Genomic DNA, 20,412 nt, shown 5'->3' with positions numbered 1-20,412 from the left:
CCAGATTTTGGCGGATTCAATCAGACCTACTCACCACTCCTCATCCCCCACTCCTCATGTCTCCACAACTTGTGTTCTGCAGCTCTTCACTGCTCGACTGAGTGGGCACGATAGACATCAGAGACATCAGAGCTTAGAAGTGCAGGGAGAATGATGAACCAGGGAGTTGTTTGCTCCCTCTTCCATCATTGCAGTCAACTGAATCAGCATCCATAATGGCGACACAGTTTAAAGTGTGATGCCAGGTGGGTGGCCCGGCGCCATTCTAACTCAAGGGCCCCATAGAGGCTGCATGGTCTGTCGATATTAGCGGTACGCCACTGCATGTGTGTGTGTATGTGTTTTCTTTTTAAAGAATTTGCTTTATTTGGAAATTGTCTGCCTGTATGTAAATTTATAATTATTACTATTATTATATCAGTATATTGAGTTTTATCCCGTGTTTCAAGAACTAGGCTCAAGTATTTAATTGATGAAAATACTGTAGACGCAAGAAGATTTTATTTTCTCAACATGTGGATCTTATCTTTCATTTGCAAACAGAACCCTAAGTGCATTTAGAAGGATATTTTTCTAAAAACCATGATTATAGCTTTAAGGTTTATATTATTAGAATCCCCACTCTAGAACAAATAGCTGTAATTTTGATTTTGTATGATGAAAAACACATCATTACATTCCGAAAGTGTAGAATTTTACATAACATGCTAAAAAACATAAAGCATTATTTTACCGAAATATACATTAAGGCTCCATTATTTTGAACAGTTATGTAACACACCCATACTATTGTACTGAGCCATGCACAGCAGAGAAGTCACCATCCCATCATGTCAATCATTGCCACCTATCCATTTCTACAATATGTTATAGATGCTAGAATGCTAATAATTTCAAATGTTGGAAGAAACAATATTAGAACATTTATTTTCTTAAGAAAAGAAAATGTAAGTCTTATGACTAGAGATGAGCGGACCTAGGGATTTTCGGGTTCTGCTGGTCCAGCTGAATTTATTAGAAAGTTCTTTTCTGGACGTAGACTTGACCTGAATGTTATTTGAAGTCACTGATTGGCAGATCGGGTCTCCACCCACATGCAGCTAGCAATAAACAGAACACTTCCGGTAAAGAGTGGGAGGGATTTTTTACATTTTTTTTTGCGTGCACAAAAATTTGATCATGCTGTTATTACCCCAAGGGTGAGCCATTCAAACACTACAAGTGGCTTGCACTGGGCCAAGCACAGTGAATACCCGAGCACAGTGATGCTCCCGCAAGTGGTTTGCATTCGTACAGCACACAAACTCTGAACCCTAACATTGTTTTCTTGGAAAAGTCTGAGTTCATACCAAACAGTGAATACCGAACGTCAGGTTCACTTACCTCTACTTAGAGAGGAGAATCTGGCTTGACTGCAAAAATGGTGGTGCTAGAGTAAAATCAAAGTCCAAGTAGAGAAAGTATAAACTCTGGTACTCATAGGAGAATTTAAAAAAATGAGAAAGATGATTTTTCATAAATTTTGCTTTCATTTGTGCAAACACATGTGCTCCATCTAATGTTTCGGCTCTATTATGAGACTTTATCGAAGAAATTGGATCCATTTAAGCAATAAGAATGCATCTAAACACACATGCTTGTTTGTTTTTATAAATGTATAACATGCCTTTACCTAGCTATAATGCAACATGTTAGTAGAATGTTTCCCTGGAAATGTAGGATTGCTCCCCATATCAAAGTTTCTCACAACACCAGTTATGGCAGAAGAGAAGGTTTTTTTCAATGGGATCTTATTACGGATAATCGAATACCGCAAATATTCGGCAACGCCCATATTCGCCGAATAGGTCGCCACTATTCGACAATTTGCGAAAATTCGATGCGCAATGAAAGTCTATGGGAAACCCGAATAGTTGCCGAATATTCGCATAGCGGCGACCTATTCGTCGGATATTCGCGAAGTAGAATATTGTTGAATATTTGTGGTATTCGATCATCCCTAGATCTTATCCAACTGGACGCCACTTCTTACAGGATTCTCTGCAATACATTTGGGCAAAGGCATGTTATATATTTTATAAAAAACAAGCATACATATTTACATGCTTTTTTACTGCTCAGATAGATCCAATTTCCTTAATAAGGCTTTGTGCGCACACTGCGTTTTTACCTGCGGTTTATTTTTTACGTTTTTGCTGCAGAAATTTCTTGAGAAAATGGTTGTAACCTTTCTGCAGACATTCCCCAGCAAAACCTATGGAGAAAAAAATAGCTTTGCGCACACTGCGTTTTTTTCTCAAGAAAATTCTTTCGGCAGAATTTCTTGAGAAAAAGAATGAGCATGTCACTTCTTTTCTGCAGGTTCCTGCGTTTTTTGCCATAGATAATGGTAAAAAAATGCAGGGACCAACTTGCGGGAAAAACGCATGAAAAATGCATCAACAACGCGGTAAAATTGCATGCGTTATTGGTGCGTTTTTTTTAACGCAAGTGCACTAATCTTTCAGACTCTCTTGAGAAATTTCTTAAGAAAAACCCTTTTCCTAGTGTGCACCGGGCCTAAAGGCTCAAAATTGGATGGAGCACGTCTTTGCACAAATAAAATCTAAAATTCTATGAAAAAAATCTTTCTCGTTTTTCCAATTCTCCAATGAGTGCCAAAGTTTATGTTTTCTACGCTTATCTCTACTTATGACCACTATTAGAAAGAAGTGGTTCTGACAGAATTCTAATTTGTCCAATCTTGTGGATTTTCTATTGTTGTGATCCCAGAGCAAAAATTTCGGGCTGCCACTGTCTAAATATTTATTAGACTAAACCCTCAAGTCCCCTCTTTGTTTTTTTTGCAATCTACAGGTAGAAATAGACTATTATAATGGAGTTGCTAATCAGAGAAATAAAAACATCACAAATATACTAAAAATGTCTGATTAATTTATCTATGAACATGTTAGTTCATTGGAAAGGTGACATAAGGTCTTTGTTTATAGTCTTTTTCATGGTAAGCGCTCATTCTATGCCCTCATAGCAGTTTAAACTATGATTTATGGCAGAAAGCTGTCTTTTGTTATTTCAGAGTTTATAAAACAGAGAATTACTTGAATAGAGCAAATAATAAAATGGAAAGAACAAACAAAATGCTTGTCACACGTGTCAACAGGAAATTTAAAGAAAGGTGATGGTCAGATTACCTAAACTTGTTTGAAAATGTAACATAGATAAGACCTTTTGTACAAAATAAAGCAAAAAAAAAATTCCTATCACTACAAGGGACTTAAATTCTATTTATATTCCAACTTGTACTTCATGGCAGATGGGGACAGTTGTTTTGAGAAAAAGTTATGCAACTAAAGTTTGAACACCAAAATATTACAGGTATTTAATAAATTATGTTATAGATGATCGCATCTGCTGAAATTCGATTTCCACAAATTTGTTCATATTTGACCGGGAAATTTGATTCACGTTATATTTACTCAGGGATAATCAAATTTGACATGTTTATTATGCTCTGAGGTGTTCACATACTCCTTAGCATAGTAAATATACTATGAAAATAATATATTATTATAGTACCCCCCCCGCCCAGCCTCACCTATCCCACTATGCAGCTTCCTCCAGCTCTTTGGTGTGTCCTTCACTGACTAGACTCTCCAATATCATGAAATCACAGGGTGACACATCAGGACTTTGTATGAGATCTAGTCACTTGAGATCTAGTTGCGTGAGGGTCTAGGCCTCAAGCAACATTATGACATGCAATGCCGCAACATCTTTGATGTCATATTGTTATATTTATTTATTTTTTTAACCCATCCCATTCCAAAAACAAATCTAGAAAAATGGTGACTAGCAAAACACCACTTTGCTGGATTGAAATTAATCAAATCACAAAAGTTGGAGGGGTTACGTTTCTCCTTGTGGCAAGTGACATGCCTGACATGCCAGTGTAAGAAGGCTTATAAGTCATGCAATGCTCCTCTTTCAATTAAGTATGCAAATTGCCTCATGGGTAGCAGTATATACTTTAAAATCTAAAAATTCAATGGACGCAGTAGTATAACAATCAGTAAATGCAATTTCAAACATATTCTGCTTTATCTTTCAGAAATAAGTCATCAATATAATGCTTCACATTGCATCTATTTGTTATTTCACAATGTGTGTTGTTTTAAAAAGCCCCATACACAGACTAGTATATGAATGTACATAGGAAAACACCATTGTACATGCCTTTATTGGCCAATAAATGTATCAAATTAATTTAAAACAAAAGAAAAATAAGAAAGAAAAGTGTCACCCAGTGGATTTGCTTAATTCATTATTTATGAAATAATAGTTTGATTAATTTATATATTTACATAATGATACATTGTTATTTTAGAATTGCACAACATATAGTATGTGTTGTCTATTAAACTTCCTATACAATAGAAAAGAAATTGAAATTTTTAAGGAACCTGTTGATCTTGTGTCAATCATTAATGAAATGCTTGAGTACTTATTACTTGAATCGAACAGGTCGGATGCTCGGATGGGCTAGACTCAAGTAACGAGTATAATGGAAGTCAATGGGAAACTCAAGCATTTTTTCAGAGGACCCTAACAGGAGCACTGGGGGTAGAAAATCACTGAAATGAATTGAAACAGCATGTGGAAGATGCCTAGATGCATCTCTGACTCTCAGGACACTGCTGCAAACAAAATTAATCATTTAAAATAATGGCGTGGGGTCCCCCTCAATTTTGATAACCAGCCAAGGTAAAGAAGACAGCTGGGGGCTGATATTATCAGATTTAGAAGCCCGCAGCTGTCTGCTTTAGCTTGGCTGGTTATCAAAAATATGTTGTTATTTAAAAATATTTATTCATTAGGTTAAACAAGGCTAAAATACTCTTTAGAGCCCCATGAAATGCATTAAAGGATGCAAGTGTAGAAACCCTGCTCTAACCAAAGCTCTCACTCTTACACGAAGATCCCTGAACTATTTCCAAATGAGAGAGTGTCGAGCATCATATCCTCTGGTCTCATATAAGCAATGCAGCCAGTCAATAACAGTAATGCTAGTAGCAAACATGGCTACGACATTACCGTGTATGATAGGCAATCCCTGCATGTTTATTGGAAAACATGGGGCGGGAACTCGAGCATGGCACTCAAGCACTCGTGATACTCAATTGAGTATTGAGTGTATTCAAGCACCCTGAGTATCGAGCAGTACCAAGCACGCTTGCTCATCACCATCAGACATGTTATAAATTTCTGTTTGATCATGGCTTAGCAAAGATAGCTTATACTGAAACTCTCCTTCACTTTGTAGTGGGTACTTCAGAGGGAAAAAATTCAAGGCCGAAGACCTAGATGCATATTTACTAATTTACATCAGTCAGAATTTCAATGTGCTTCAGAGACTAAGTGTGGTTCAGGGACAAGTACATGTACTTATGAAAAATGTATCAACAAATGTCCATTTATTTTGGCCTTTGACTAAAGCCAAACCATTAATAAATGTATAATCTCAGGTTCTCATGCCTCATATTTTTGCTGAAATAAAATATATAACTTTTGAAGCATTCTTGCAAACTAGACAGAGGCCTACAGGCTAATTTAATAATGTTACAATGTAAAGGTCACTTTTCAACTGCTGCTTCCAGACCGTCAAAGGGAAAGATACATCTGTACTTGGTGGGATTTGTGGAGTACCGCCATTGACTCGCCCACCCCAGGGCCTTAGGTGACTCGGTGTCGGGCCGGACTAGTCCGGGGTAGTCAGTGGTGGCAGGGCCCGATTCCGTGACCCTGGTGGAGTCAATTAATGTGGCGGTATTGGGGGTGATGATAGTGTTAAAGTTTATATAAGATTCGTGATGCCACCTGTGGTAATTTGCAGCTATGGAGCCGCAGCTGCTGGAAGGGACCTCCGGGGCTGGTGTTATGGCAGCTGAGGTGTTTCTTGCTCTCCACAGGTAGAGCGGGTACCCCGGGGCAACCTTTGGTGCTTGGTAGGTTCTATGGTGTTGTGTTCTGTAGTAGGAGTGCAGGATAAATCAGACGACACAGGGCTTTCAGTTAAGATCTTTTACTCACTGTTTCTGAGTTCAGGTGCTAGCAAACCGTTTGCCCACAGTATGCTGGGATCCACTGTCCAGTGTCTCCGCCGATCCCGGGTAGTTCAGAGGTCAATACTGGTGCGCCCTTCCTGTGTCTCTTTCCTGACTGACTTCTTAGCCTTGACTGTTGTAGCTGAGCTAGTCTCGGCCTCCACCACAGGGCCTGAACAAAGGGAGGTGACTGCAGTCCTCTTGCCCTCTTCACAGGGGATCTGTGGCAGGTTGTGGCCATGGGTGCTTGCAAACACCCCCGGGCCTTCGGTGTTACTGTTGAGGAATTGTCTTTCTTCCCTCTGTCTGGGGACCGTCCCCGAATGCAGCCAGATTCTTCAACCCGATCTTCCAGTGGAACAAGCCACGAGCCAATATGCTCTTCTGTGGCCCTGGGATCCTTTCTTTCTTTAGGTGTCACTTGGGCCTAACCTGACCCCAGGATCCCCACCAGGAACTCCCTTCTGTCACTTTCCTGAGGTAACTACCTCCCTTTCACACTCTCCTCAACTCCTCTGCTCCTCCTGACAGACTCCCTCTCCTTCTCTCTCTGTCAGACTGTCTGAGGTAAAACTGGAACTGACTGGTTCCTATAGCTGTTCTCCCTTTCTGACTCCACCCATACTTCCCCTGGCTAGGCCCCACCCACACTATTGGGACCAGAAATGGGACTTACGGCTCCATGAATACATCTATGGGGGTTCCTGCCACTATCCCTGATCCAGTGTATGCCTACCAATTGGTGTGTGCAAGTTTAGTCTGTGGACCGGCATATGACCTCATTCTTACCCAGGATGGGACATCACACCTCTGGCTGAGGTGAAATATCTCTGTGGCAATGGAAGCCTTAGGGGCGCCACACCATATAATTACAGTAAGCATTTTACCGCTAGTCAGGTCCTCCAAGTGGCTCCAGAACAGATTAGTTCAGGCAACACATGGCATTCTAAGATTCCCAGTTCTTTCTCTCCTCTGGTCTTGTTGACTCTTCTGTCACTGAGTGATCAGACTAGAGAAATAATGCAGTGGACATTAGAGGTAGTGTATCATATAGATGAAACTCTACTGCAATGACCAGTCACTTAGCCACTTATATGCCGCTGTCAAAAGTGACTGAGGCATGTAAATGATTAACAGAGGGAGGGAGCTCCCTTTCTATCCTATCTGCATCCCCACTGTGTGATCATGGGTTGCTGATAATTGCCATGACAGCTGGAGGTCAAACAATAATCTCCTGGTCTGCCATTTCAGCTAGAAAACCAAAACCAAAAAAGACCAAATTGTGTGGTTGTGTCCCGCAATCTGACAGTTTGGTAATCCATCAGTGGGTTCAATGGAATTTAAAAGAGAGAAGCAAGGGAGCCAAGTGTGAACTCCAGTGACCTGACTGCAGGATAGCCAGACTGTTTGATTGCAGGACACAGTGCCATAGTCTCCATCAATCCAGTAGCTGTGAGGCCTGGAAAACTTAAAGGAGTCATTAAGGGAGCCTTTAAGGTTCCTGGAGTTCCCAGCTGTTGGGATACCTGGAGGCTGTGAACACTGGTAAATTACCATGCTGGGAACTCCAGGAAGGTTAAAGGCTCTCTTAAAGATCATGGGTGGACAGCTGCCGTGAGATCCAATGGCTGTGAGGTCAAGTAACCTAAAAGGTAGCTGTGAGGTTTGGAAAGCTTAAAGGAGCCTTTAAGGGAGTCTTTAAGGTTCCTGAAGTTCCCAACTATTGGGACATCTGGAAGCTGTGATTTTTACCAGTAATACCTTAAATACATAAGATATAAATTTAATATTGCCATAATCGTAATGAATACAAAAAGGTTAGCAATGCATGTCAACTACATCGATTGGTGAGTGGCGAAAAATAAACCCTGGAAACAATGATATATTTACCGTTTTTTTCCATTCTATATTTTCCCCTAAAATATTATGCTCTGTTTTCCATGCAGATTTAAGGACTTCGATCTTGGCATCCACAGAGCAAGTACATTTGAATAAAGCAGTGGCATGAACTATAATAGCGAGACGTAATACAACTTTATTTGTATCGTATCTGCTCAGCTGTATATAGGGAACTTATTTCTAATCACATATGAGGTATTTCAGAATTTGGGAGAACTTGCACATCATATTGTTGATTCCAGTTTTTCTTTTAGACCTTTTTAAAATGAAATTTTATCCTATGAAGGGTTAGAGATAGGCAGGACTTCATAAAGGGTTCACTAAATCACAATGAAATACAAAAGTATTACAATGACATTTTTTTTTCAGTCCCATGCACAAATAATTCACAACTCAAGTTCAAAGTAGGTCAGCTTATTTATATCACATCATTGTAGTTAATAGGCTCAGAATGAGTGTCTTTGAGTGGGTAACTGCTTGGTAATTTCTTGTACAAGCATAAGTTTAGTGTGACAAGTAGAAACCTCCACTGCCAACTAGAGATCACTTTACTGCAAGTTGATAGAGATTAAAAGGAAAATAAGGAATAACCTATAACTTTAAATTCTTAAGCATTGCAGTGTATTGTATGAGCAATCAAGTGATCACAGGTTCAAGTGGTAAAAAGTATAATTAAAAAAATGTAAACAATGTCAAAAACCTGTCATTAGATTCTACCTGGGTCAGTTTGAAAATCCAGCAGGGCACGATAAGGAAAAATCAGCCTAATCCACTGCTGTCCCTAGCCGGCTTCTCCCCGCAACTTGATTGGCAAGTCTATATGTACAAATATAGAAGAGACATGTCAATCAATTAGAGTGGGGCAGGAAAAGCTGGCTCATGGCCACATTTTCTCTTTTTATAGTTCATGGCTGGATATACAGTACAGACCAAAAGTTTGGACACATCTTCTCATTCAAACCATTTTCCGTGACTACCTCTTGAAGCTCATCAAGAGAATGCCAAGAGTGTGCAAAATAGTAATCAAAGCAAAAGGTGGCTACTTTTAAGAACCTAGAATATAAGACATATCAGTTGTTTCATTCTTTTTTGTTAAGTATTTCATTCCACATATGTTCATTCATAGTTTTGATGCCTTCAATATGAATCTACAATTTTCAGAGTCATGAAAATAAAGAAAACTCTTTGAATGAGAAGGTGTGTCCAAACCTTTGGTCTGTACTGTATTTTCTCTAAAACACCACAGTATTTCCAATAAACATATGCCAGGCTCTGATTTATGCTATCCATGGTTAAGGTATTATGAATCTAATGACGAGTTCCATTTAAATCACACCCTATTTCCATCTCTTCAAATAAAACAGGGAAAAATGAAGAAAAAAAAAAGTATTAGGTAAAAAAATATTGAGGTCCAGCAACCTCACTTAGTACGTGATGAAAAAATGGTCATAAAACCATAGCTTACTTCCAATTGTATTTATTGAATAAGAATGTCCTCAGTATTCAAAGAGGAGGGCATCTTAAGGAAATTGATGCTCTGAATTAAAATCAAATCTCAATTTTCATTTTTAGATGTAATTGGTCCCCAAGCTAGCAAAGAAAATGTATTGTCTCTTTAATACCTCTCTACTAGCATAACTAGTAAGGTAATTAAATGGCATGAACATGTCTAGGTGAGAGATCCATTCGAGGCTACCCTGATAATGACCTACATGTTGTGAACTGAATAATGCTATGTAATGTAAAGAATCCACTGAAAAGATACCATTTTTCTACTTGGTCACTTCATAAGTAATTACACTTTTCTTTTATGTGCTACATATGCCTTTTGACAATCCTCTTTCCTTCTTGATCTTTTTTTCTTACCTCTTTGATTTATTTAGAAGACTAATAAATACCATAGAAGGATTTCTGCATTCAAAGTGATGATTTATTTAAATAGGATTTGTTCTGTCTAACACCAGACATGCCTGTTTGAACATTTATTAACCATGCCAAGAAAAGTAATTTAGGTTGAAAAGATATGTCACATTTCTTTGTGAGTGTCTGAAGAACATATTGGTATATTATTTTTCCTTCACATTCATTTCTCATGCATAGAGAGTAACAATTATTTTTCCTGTTACTAAAGTGCTTTACTGTATAGTGTTTACTATATTGAGGATAAAACTCATTGTTTCCATTATCCATGTATTGCACATATTCGACAAATATTAGATATTCAACATCCACATAAGAAAAAATGAATAAAAGTAGCTAAGGATTTAGATGTCCTTATTGGGACAACTGACCAGTTGTTAACTTTTTCAAGTGTAGACAGGGTAAAATATAGCTATAGAAATGTTTTATGCATATGTATTTGTATTTATAAGACTACATGGTTATAAAAATCAAAAACACAAGGAGAAAAGGGGTTAACCCAGCACTGCCTTAAAAGATGTAAGTTGTAGAAATCCTGGATGGTGATTTATTATGTGAACGCGTTTCAGAGAATGGATATCAGGACAAATGTGATTTTATTCTGATGAAGGGGATATCCATTCTCTGAAAGGTGTTGACAAAATAAATCACCATGCAGGATATCTACAACTTATTTATTTTATGGTAGCATGGGTTAATCCCTTTTCGCCTCATGTTTTTGGTCTTCTATACCTGTACGGCTGCTGCCGCCATAGCATGCGCTTACAGTGGTTGTGAATGGGTGCACTTAGACCATCATTATTCATTTTCTCAGGTAAGACACTATTGCACTCTTTTCCTCCCTGAATTTCATTTTTTAGAGTATTGATATACAAATGTAACAGATGGGAATATTTATTATCTTTATAAAACTTCATAAAGCAGCACTCTTCTTAGAAACTGATAATAGGGAAGGTGCAAAAACAAGTGCTTTGCTACCTTCAAATTGTACCTGTATGACACATTTATCCATATCCAATGGCTCATTCAGGCAAGCATTCATATGGGCTCATGCTGTCTGACTAAACACTGGATAGCACACTGACCAATGTGAACCAATATGTCTATTCACATGAGAGTTTTTTACATAGACCAAGTGCTCTATTCTTTTCTAGAATAGGACTCGCCCATCAATGGGTGCACAAAAAAATCAGATCCTATATGGAATATCCATATTCCATCCAATTTTTGCAGATACATTGTGTCATGATTCTGCAGAGGTGCTCTGCTCTCCTTCAGAGGCTAAGCTGGGCTTCATATTTTTCCCCGGTTCCCGGTCAAGTCCTGTGTGGTGTGGGAGAGATCTGTTCTTTGGAGCCTCCTTCCTGGTCATTGCTCTACTTTGTATGGGAGCGGTTTCTCATGGAATGCCACCAGTGATAGTTCTTGTTTTGCAGTACTTGTGTCTGGTTCCCATAAGTGTCTGACCTGATCTTGCCCCGCTACCTAGTTTGGCTGTTGCTCTCCCATCTCTTTACCTACTGACTTGATTCCCTGACTCCCTAACCTCGGCTTATTCTCTGACCCCGGCTCTATTCGCTCCCTTGTACTTACGTGACCTCTTTGTTTACTGACCCCGACTCCTCCCCTGACTCCAGTTCTGCTTGCTCCCTTGTACTTAAGTGACCTCTCTGTTTACCGCCCTCAGCTCGTCCCCTAACTAATGCTCTGCTTGCTGGTTTTGTCAGTTATGTTATCTCCTGGCTTTTTGACCCCTGGCTTGTTTGACTGCCCTTCACTGGGTGTTTCTGGGGACATCTAGTGTACTGACCCAAAAGATCCCCTCCATTAGTGTGCCTAGCGACACCTTGTCGTTTGGTGTTTTATTACACCCAGATTCTTGTCATCACACCTTGCCATCTTTAACTTGGAAGCTGTATTTGTTAATGTACATTTAAAATGTTTATGTACAAAACTAGATGGCGCAGTTACATAAAATAGGGACACACAGATGCCACACAGATGTCCCACAAATGACAAAACGGATGACAATCATGTGTTTTCTGGATGAAAATCAGAAAATTTTTCATACACTTGTCTGACCCAGGCTTGCATTGATTTTAGAAATACAGAAAATTAATAAAGAAATAAATTTTTTCTTAAAGATGACCTGAATGCACAACACAACCACAGAATTTAGCTGAAGTATATGCTACAACTCCAACTTCATTTGCTAAAAGCATTTCTATTCTTATAAATCTTGAAATCCTAAATCTTTTAATGCTGTTTGGATTACTAATAGCTTTTGTGTTTTCACACACTGTATTACCATTATCGGATAGTTTTTGTAATCCTGTTTCTGTAAACACATTTACCATTAGCCTTTCCAGTCAAAACACTTACGAACAACCCCAGAAACAGCATTAAACAGTTCAATTGTACTAATGCTTTTCCAATGCATTGCAAAGAGCAGGAGCTCTCTCTGAAGTATTGCGCAAACTTATAGATGTCAGATCTGCCAATTAAACTTTAAATTATACTTTTGAACCACAAAGGGTCAATTTTTTATTTTTTTTAAATTCTAAATTTACCGCAGGGATATACACTAATGGATTTTTTCACTGACATTACCATATGAAGAGACCTTTTGGGTAAAATATAGTAAATGTGCGCTGACTGATAGGTGCTCATTATGAGCAGATTTACAGTGTCAGTTGCCCCTCATTTACTTAATTTTACATAATGATATAATCTTGACGATTTTGAAAAAACTATCGGAACCCTTTACATTGTGGTTGGCAGTAGATCCCATGTTTACATAAGCAGTTGTGCAGCCAATGATTAAATTTAGTCAGTGTAAAAATATTATCAGCATTAATCAAACACATTAGTTTTTTCATTGTTTACTCAAACATTGTTTTCCCAAGGCAACATCGGAAAATAATCATGTGTCTGAACGATCGTTCAAGTGATCATTGCAAAATAAAATAACAGGAAGAACCAACTCCCTATATCAATTGATTGTCCTTGGCACAGAAAACCACTCATGCTCAATGGGTCTGACAGTGGGGACACAAAACATATTACAACTGTGTCTTTTTACAACTAAAAATATAGAGGAAAACCAGCTTACCCCAATCAATTGTCCAACTAGATGGCTGTAGACTCTGGAGGATCCAACATGGGGGGAGGGGTAGAAGCACACTCAGAATAAAGGAACAAATAGTAAAGATTTTTTCCAGCATATCTCTTCAAAAAATAGTCTGGTATTGAAACATAACTTTTAATTAATTAATATAAAAATTGCCATCCTATGTACAGTATGTCTGACAGACAGAAAAATATATTCTTAAGATCTTAGCTCCAGACAATGAGTTTCAACATGCTTGACAACTTCATCATGGTCTCCAGACCATCATGAAGACATCAAGCACATTGAAAAGCATTGTCTGGAGCTAAAATCTAAAGAATAAATCAGTAATTAGCATGATCTGATGAAATGTATACATACAAGAAAAATAATTTGAAAAACCCACCCACGTCCGGAAGTGTTCTACTTATGGCTGGCTGCATGTGGACGGAGACACAAATCACCCAATTACTGACTTCGATTGAGGTTCGGATCAAGTCAGGATCACAAACCTCCAATGGTTCACTCATCTCTAATGCTGATACCAATATTTTAATACGCATTTCAGGCCAAACTTCTTATTCATTAATGCATAGGAAATTGTGTGTATCATAGTGTAGTTTGTACCTAGAACAACCTTTTTGATTTTTCTACAAAGAAAGAATGCAAAAATATTTTTTTAGTAGAGAACTGGCTGAAATATATTAGGTTGTGTTCACTGTTGTGATCATTACCCTGTGTAAGGGCTCATTCAGACATCCATATTGAATGAATAAGTTTTTCTGAGTTTATCCTGATTTTACAAAATTGTGGCAAAACAATTGTGGTCCTATCTCAATAGCATAAAAAAATGAAAATCAATAATATGTGAACCCAGCCTAAAAGAATCTTGATAGCGTATTGTCTATGTCGATTGATTGATGTAAAGATCATTCTTTCTCTTAGCACGCAGTTCAGTAGAAGTTCCTTGAAAAATGTATAAAAGCTATAACTCATTGTAAAAGAGAAAGATGAAGTAGCCAGCTCTCCACAATAGCCTAAAATCCTCTGGAGCACAGATCAATGCCACCTCCAAGGGTGGGAAATACGTATGAAGAAAGAAAGGATACATCTGGCTGCACAGAAAAAATCTTGAATCATTAATCGATCACATTAAAATCTTGAAGTGCATCCAAATCTCCGTAGACAAAACACCAACGTGTTTATGATGTGTGTAGCACCGTGATTAAGAGTGCTACATTCAGCTGAAATGCGTTGGTGTTTCTTTGTACATAATTCAAGTAATTTTAGGAGTCAAGGACTGTAAAATAAAACACCTCTCTTCTTTCCTGAAACTATATAAAAAAATAATATTGGCAAAATAAATAAAATGGGGTTGACTTACTAAGGAAATCTAACTTTTAAACAGTGCAAACTTAGACTGGGAACTAGGCATTCCTAAATGGGTGTTATCAAGTTGTATGTTGAACAGCTCAGAGCTATGCTGCCACCTCATAGTCTCCTTACTGGTTTCTGTCAGGGCAGAAACTCTTCTCTTAGGTCTCATGCACACTCTGCATCTTCTGTTGCATTTTGCTGCTTTTTTGGGTGCAGTTTTGGTACCAAAACTGCATGCATTTCCTTCCAGCAAAGTCTATGAGATTTCAGTTTTTCCATCCATACGTTGCAGCTTTTTTTGGCTGCATCTTTGTGGTGACCACAAAGATGCAGCATGTCAATTCTTTTTGTGTTTTTGCCAGTATTTTTGAGCCCTTCTAGTCAATAGATTTGACTTGAAAAACACATTGGGCAAAAACACGATGAAAATGCGGAAAAAACACATCAAAAACGCACATGTTTTTTGCATGTATTTTTGCCACAGGTGCGTTTTTTGAGGGGCCACAAACGTGCAACTTTGTGGTCACCACAAAGATGCAGCATGCGCATATAGCCTTAGAGTGACTGTTCTGATGAGCAGAGTTGCAGTATTAGTAAAAGTATGAAGCTCAGCACAAGATCTCCTGTAATACATTCAGTTACAGGTAATTTGTTTCCAAAGTCTACACTAATTTCACTGTATTTACATCTAGAGAACAGGGAATTTGAACAAGCAAAAAGTTCCAGCCAGTGAAAGCTGAAAACTGGGATTAGGAAATCTGCTTTGCAGGGATTTTACAAGATTTAGATCAGCAGCTCCTAACAAGGTGAGAGGGAAGGGGAGAGAGGTGAATAGCTAAGAAATCAATGGGCTGGAGACAGGTTTTTTGGATATTTGAAGTTATCCCCTACTCTGCACATGCAGTCAGGCTCTAGGCAGCCACTACTGGCTGTGCTACTTGGAAACCAGCTGTACACTATAAAAGATAAAAGCTCTTATTAAAAGATAATGGCAGCAGATAAAAAAACAAGTCAATTGCAAAGTTCTTTATTAGCATGTTCCCTAACTATTAAAGCAATATCAGATTGTTATAATACCCCTTTAATATTTGCTAAATTAACATTACTGGTTCATGATGTTTGGTATATTTAGCACATCTATACATGGTTTAGTCTAAGCTTATGTCATTTGTTTGTTGACATACTTTAGTGAACAAAATTATGGCAAATTGTTGTATATTTTTGGAGGATGGGATGGGAACATAGGTTTTTGAATGTGCCTAAAAGCTTAAAGGGAACCAACCACCAGGATTTTACTATATAAAGTAAAAGTAGTGCCATACTGGCACTAGGATGCTGAATCCAAACATACCTTTTGTGGAAAGATGGGATGCTTTGTTGCTGAAATATCTGTAGTCCTCCTCCATCTTACTCAACAGCAGCAATGGGGGTGAGGTGCGATATTTAAATAAAGAAAAGGGGGCATGTAATACAAGACACAGGAGGAGGACTTTACACTGAGGACCTGACCCACAAAGGCCTGCCCCAATGCACACGCCAATTAAATGTGCAGTGCATTTTTGTAACTTTGATTACAGATATTTCAGCAAGTAAGCATCCGATCTTCCTACAAAAGGTATGCTTGGATACAGCATCCTAGTGCCAGTATGGCACTGCATTTAATTTTAATAGCAAAATCCTTGTGGTTGGTTCCCTTTCACAAATATGGTGCAAAGCATGAAAAGTATTTTTAGGGCACAAAAAGAAGCCAAGTTTATGGCATATGTAGCTAAAAAAGATTGCTGAATTGTGTAAAGGCCGCTTTACACGCTGCGATATCGTTACCGATATCGCTAGCGTGCGTTCCCGCCCCCATCGGTTGTGCGTCACCGGCAAATTGCTGCCCATGGTGCACAACATCGCCCAGACCCGTCACACTACTTACCTGCCTAGCAACGTCGCTGTGACCGGCGAACTGCCTCCTTTCTAAGGGGGCTGTTCATTCGACGTCACAGCGACGTCACTAAGCGGCCACCTAATAGAAGCGGAGGGTGGAGATGAGCGGGACGTAACATCCCTCCCACCTCCTTCCTTCCTCATTGCCGGCGGCCACAGGTAAGGTGAGGTTCCTCGTTCCTGCGGTGTCACACATAGCAATGTGTGCTGCCGGAGGAACGACGAACAACATCGTACCTGCAGCAGCAACGATAATTGGGAATGGACCCCCATGTCACCGATTAGTGATTTTGAACGTTGTTGCGATGATTCAAAATCGCTCATAGGTGTCCCTTGCAGCGACATTGCTAACGCGGCCGGATGTGCGTCACAGATTCCGTGACCCCAACGACATCGCTTTAGCGATGTCGTAGCATGTAAAGCGGCCTTTATTCTAAGTGCAAGGTATGGTAAGTCATAAAATGACATAAGGATTAAAGAGTTTTCAGAACTCTAAAAGCCTGCTTATAACTTGGGGTTCAACCACTGCCATCCCAGAGGACAGACCCCCAGCAATAATCAAGTTTTCCCTTATCTTGTGGATTGGTAATAACTGGCAGAACTGAGGTAATTCCTTTAATTACAAGAACCTTTGTACTATACTGCATCCTCGCAGGCCTTGCAGTAATCATAACAAAGTGTATTTTGTATGCCTACTCAGTGCGTGATGTCTATCCTTCTTTAGAATTGACACATTTGCATTAAAATTTGAAATTCATTTTCCCTGTACTTCCAGACCCATTAAACCCCATAGCTTGATAACAAAACTTTACCTACAAAGAAGGGAAATTAACATTCTCCTGTAGATATTTCTTTTTAAAAGCAGGTTATTGGAAAAGAATGGGTCACTTCTGTTCAGCAGAGCACTGTTAATGGTAGCGCATTGATCCTCTATGTTGTCCCAGGAATGCCTCTGTGCTAATATTTATACTTCATGGCTAACGAACAAAGCAAGTTGGAGAAATCTAACTGCAACATCAGCAATCCAGAAACTCCAGTTTACTAAATACAATGCAAAACTTTTTTTTACATTCAGATTGCATACCTTTAATAAATACAATATCTATATAAAGCATTGTTTGCTTAGATTGCATTAAAGCCAGGTGCTAAACCCAACATACAACAGAAAACCGATCGTGTTTACGGTAGAAACAGACAAAAAAGCAAATCGTCTGCAGTTTGTTATAATACATTGCATATGATTGGATTTGCTATGTTGAGACTTGTACCTAAAATAGAGATTATTTATAAGAAGATACATCTTCACAGGTTATTAAAATATATTCCTGCACATATTCTCCAATGTGAATGCTCGCTGCATAATTTTCTTTGTTGACATGAAAATAATATTCAAATTGCTGACAAAAAATGCAATACATGTGCACAAAGCTCATAATCGGTTAATAAGAGCATAAAATGGGCAAAATATCATTAAGGCCCCCTTCACACATCCATGTCTCCGGTACGCGTGACGTTCATTTTCACACGTACCGGAGACACGGACATACATTCAATCAATGGGTCTGGGCACCCATGTTTTCACGTTGACTGTGTGTCTGTGTGGAGCATACGTGTGTCTGTGTGCACCACATGTAGACATGTCAGTTTTTTCTCCGGTAGCACGGGTGTCACACTGACCAAGCAGATGTGATCAGTGTGACATGCTTCGGAGAATACCATGTTTCTATGAAATAAAATAAATTTCCACACTCACCTTCTCCAGCACTGCTGTCTCTGCTGCTGTTGTCACTTGCATCCGACCCCGCTCATTATGCTCATTGCATATTTACTGCACAGAGGACTGAAAGCAGCAGCAGTGGGGAGTAAGCAGGGCCGGAGACCACAGAGTGGAAAACATCAGCACCACGGACAGCAGCGACCGGTACTGGTGAGAAGAAAGTGCCTGCTCTCCATTTGTTATCATGCATAGCAAACAGAGAGAATTCATGTGCTAAACTCATGGCACACGGAGGGCCATACACACCTTTTACACGTCCGTGCAAAATGTGCGTGTTTTTCACGGATGTGTAAAAGAGGCCTAAAATGTTGATTCCACAATCTAATATTGTTTTTTAAAGGCCATGTTTCTAAAGAACATGTGTAAACTTACCTGTACACTCACTTCTTTTAGGCTACTCATTTCGCTTCCTAATCCAGAAGTAAAAATAATTGGTTCTAAGCAATATCTTCGGCAATGTCTGGGCACTGGTGGTACAAGAACTTGATAAGGACTGCTTTGAGCTCTAAACTTCACTCTCAATGTTTGTTATATGCAGTTTTTTATACTGAATATGAATTAAAAGAAATCTGTCAGCAGGCTTTTGCTATTTAATCTGAGAGCAGCATGATTTAGACACTGAAAGCCTCATTCTAGGGATGTGTCACTTATTAGTTACCTGCTTGCTTCCAATGTATACTATAGACCTGAAGCTGGAGATTATCACTAGAAGACAAGGTGTCATGTGCAAAGCAATCAGGTTAATCTGCATAACCCCCCCCCCTTCCCGGTGATTGGAAGCTTACTGACTATTCAAACTGTACACTTTGAATTACCAGGAGATTATCACTGACAGACTAGCTAATCTGTGTAATTTCACCAACACCACTGATCAGCAGCTTAATCCCAATGTATAATGTAGACATAAAGCTGGAGATTATCACTAGAAGACAAGGTGTCACGTTGAATGCAATCAGGCTAATTTGCATAATCCCACCCCCACCAGTGATTGGCAGCTTGCTGACAATTCAAAGTGTACACAGGAAGATGCCAGTCTGGGGAATTTGGGCTGGTTGTACATAGCTCAGAATTCTGACCACTGGTACAAGGATTCTATCAAAACTGCACCAAGCAGTCAAGTAAGTGATACATCATTGGAATGAGGCTCTCTGTCCCTGTATTATGCTGGTCTGAGATTCCAAGCTAAAAACTTCTGACAGATTTCATTTAAAGTGTTCCATTTTTATCCTGATGGAATGAAGTCTGTTGCAGTGGAGTATGTGGTTCCCATTCCACCATGACAATGTCATTCTTCTCAGTGTGTACTTCAGCTCTGCCCTTGTGATTACTGTTTGTTTGTAGGAAACTATATTTTTCAACAGCACTTCTTTCTCCTTTTGTCTTCCTGCACTCTCCTGGTCACTAACAACATTTAAGGTCACTTTACACGCTGCGACATCACTAGCAATGTCTCTAGCGATCGCACCCGCCCCCGTCGTTTGTGCATCACGGGCATATTTCTGCCCATGATGGACTATATCGGCACTACGCGTCACACGCACATACCTTACTAACAATGTCACTGTGGCCGGCGGACAACCTCTTTTCTAAGGGGGAGGTTCTTGAGGCGTCACAGCGACATCACACAGCCGCCCACCAATAGAATCGAAAGGGGTGGAGAGCAGCCGCATTATCAACACTCCCACCTCGTTGCCAGAGGATGCAGGAACACTGTTGTTCATCGTTCCCGAGGTGTCACACGTAGCGATGTGTACTGCCTCACTAACGATGAACAACCTGCGTCCCAGAAGTTCAACGACATTTGGAAAATGAATGACGTGTGAACGATCAATGATATTTGAGGTAAGTGAGATCGTTAGCAGTCACTCGTACGTGTCACACGCAATGACGTCGCTAACGAGGCCGGATGTGGATTACGAATTCCGTGACCCCAGCGATATCTTGTTAGCAATGTCGTTGCGTGTAAAGCGGCCTTAACAGTACAGGGAAATGTGTGTTGCAAATGACCAGCCTATATACTCATTATGCTATGTGAATACTCAATTTTTTGCATAGTAGATTGGCGGGGTTTGGATTTTTTGCATTTCATTAAGGTGCCTTAATAATCATTCATTAATCATCATTTCTGTATATTTTATACATAATACAAATTCTTTTATAGTGTATGGCGTAAGTGTGCCTATTATTTGTGAGCTGGCCATTGACCATCCATTATGGAGAAAAATAGAACAGCACTCAAGATTTTTATAGGTGTGACTTAATGGGAACCTGTCACCAAATGTATCCCATATAAA

General features: G+C 39.3%; 1 protein-coding gene across 2 annotated transcripts in view; it reads left to right on the top strand.

The window, feature by feature from the left end:
• Positions 1-20,412, top strand: part of GRID2 (glutamate ionotropic receptor delta type subunit 2) — a 1,893,008-nt gene that overhangs the window by 1,593,551 nt on the left and 279,045 nt on the right. The gene's annotated exons all lie outside the window — the stretch shown is intronic.

The sequence above is a fragment of the Anomaloglossus baeobatrachus genome, chromosome 1 (assembly GCF_048569485.1).
Source record: "Anomaloglossus baeobatrachus isolate aAnoBae1 chromosome 1, aAnoBae1.hap1, whole genome shotgun sequence".
Taxonomy (NCBI): Eukaryota; Metazoa; Chordata; class Amphibia; order Anura; family Aromobatidae; genus Anomaloglossus; species Anomaloglossus baeobatrachus.
This window is presented reverse-complemented; position numbering and strand designations above follow the sequence as displayed.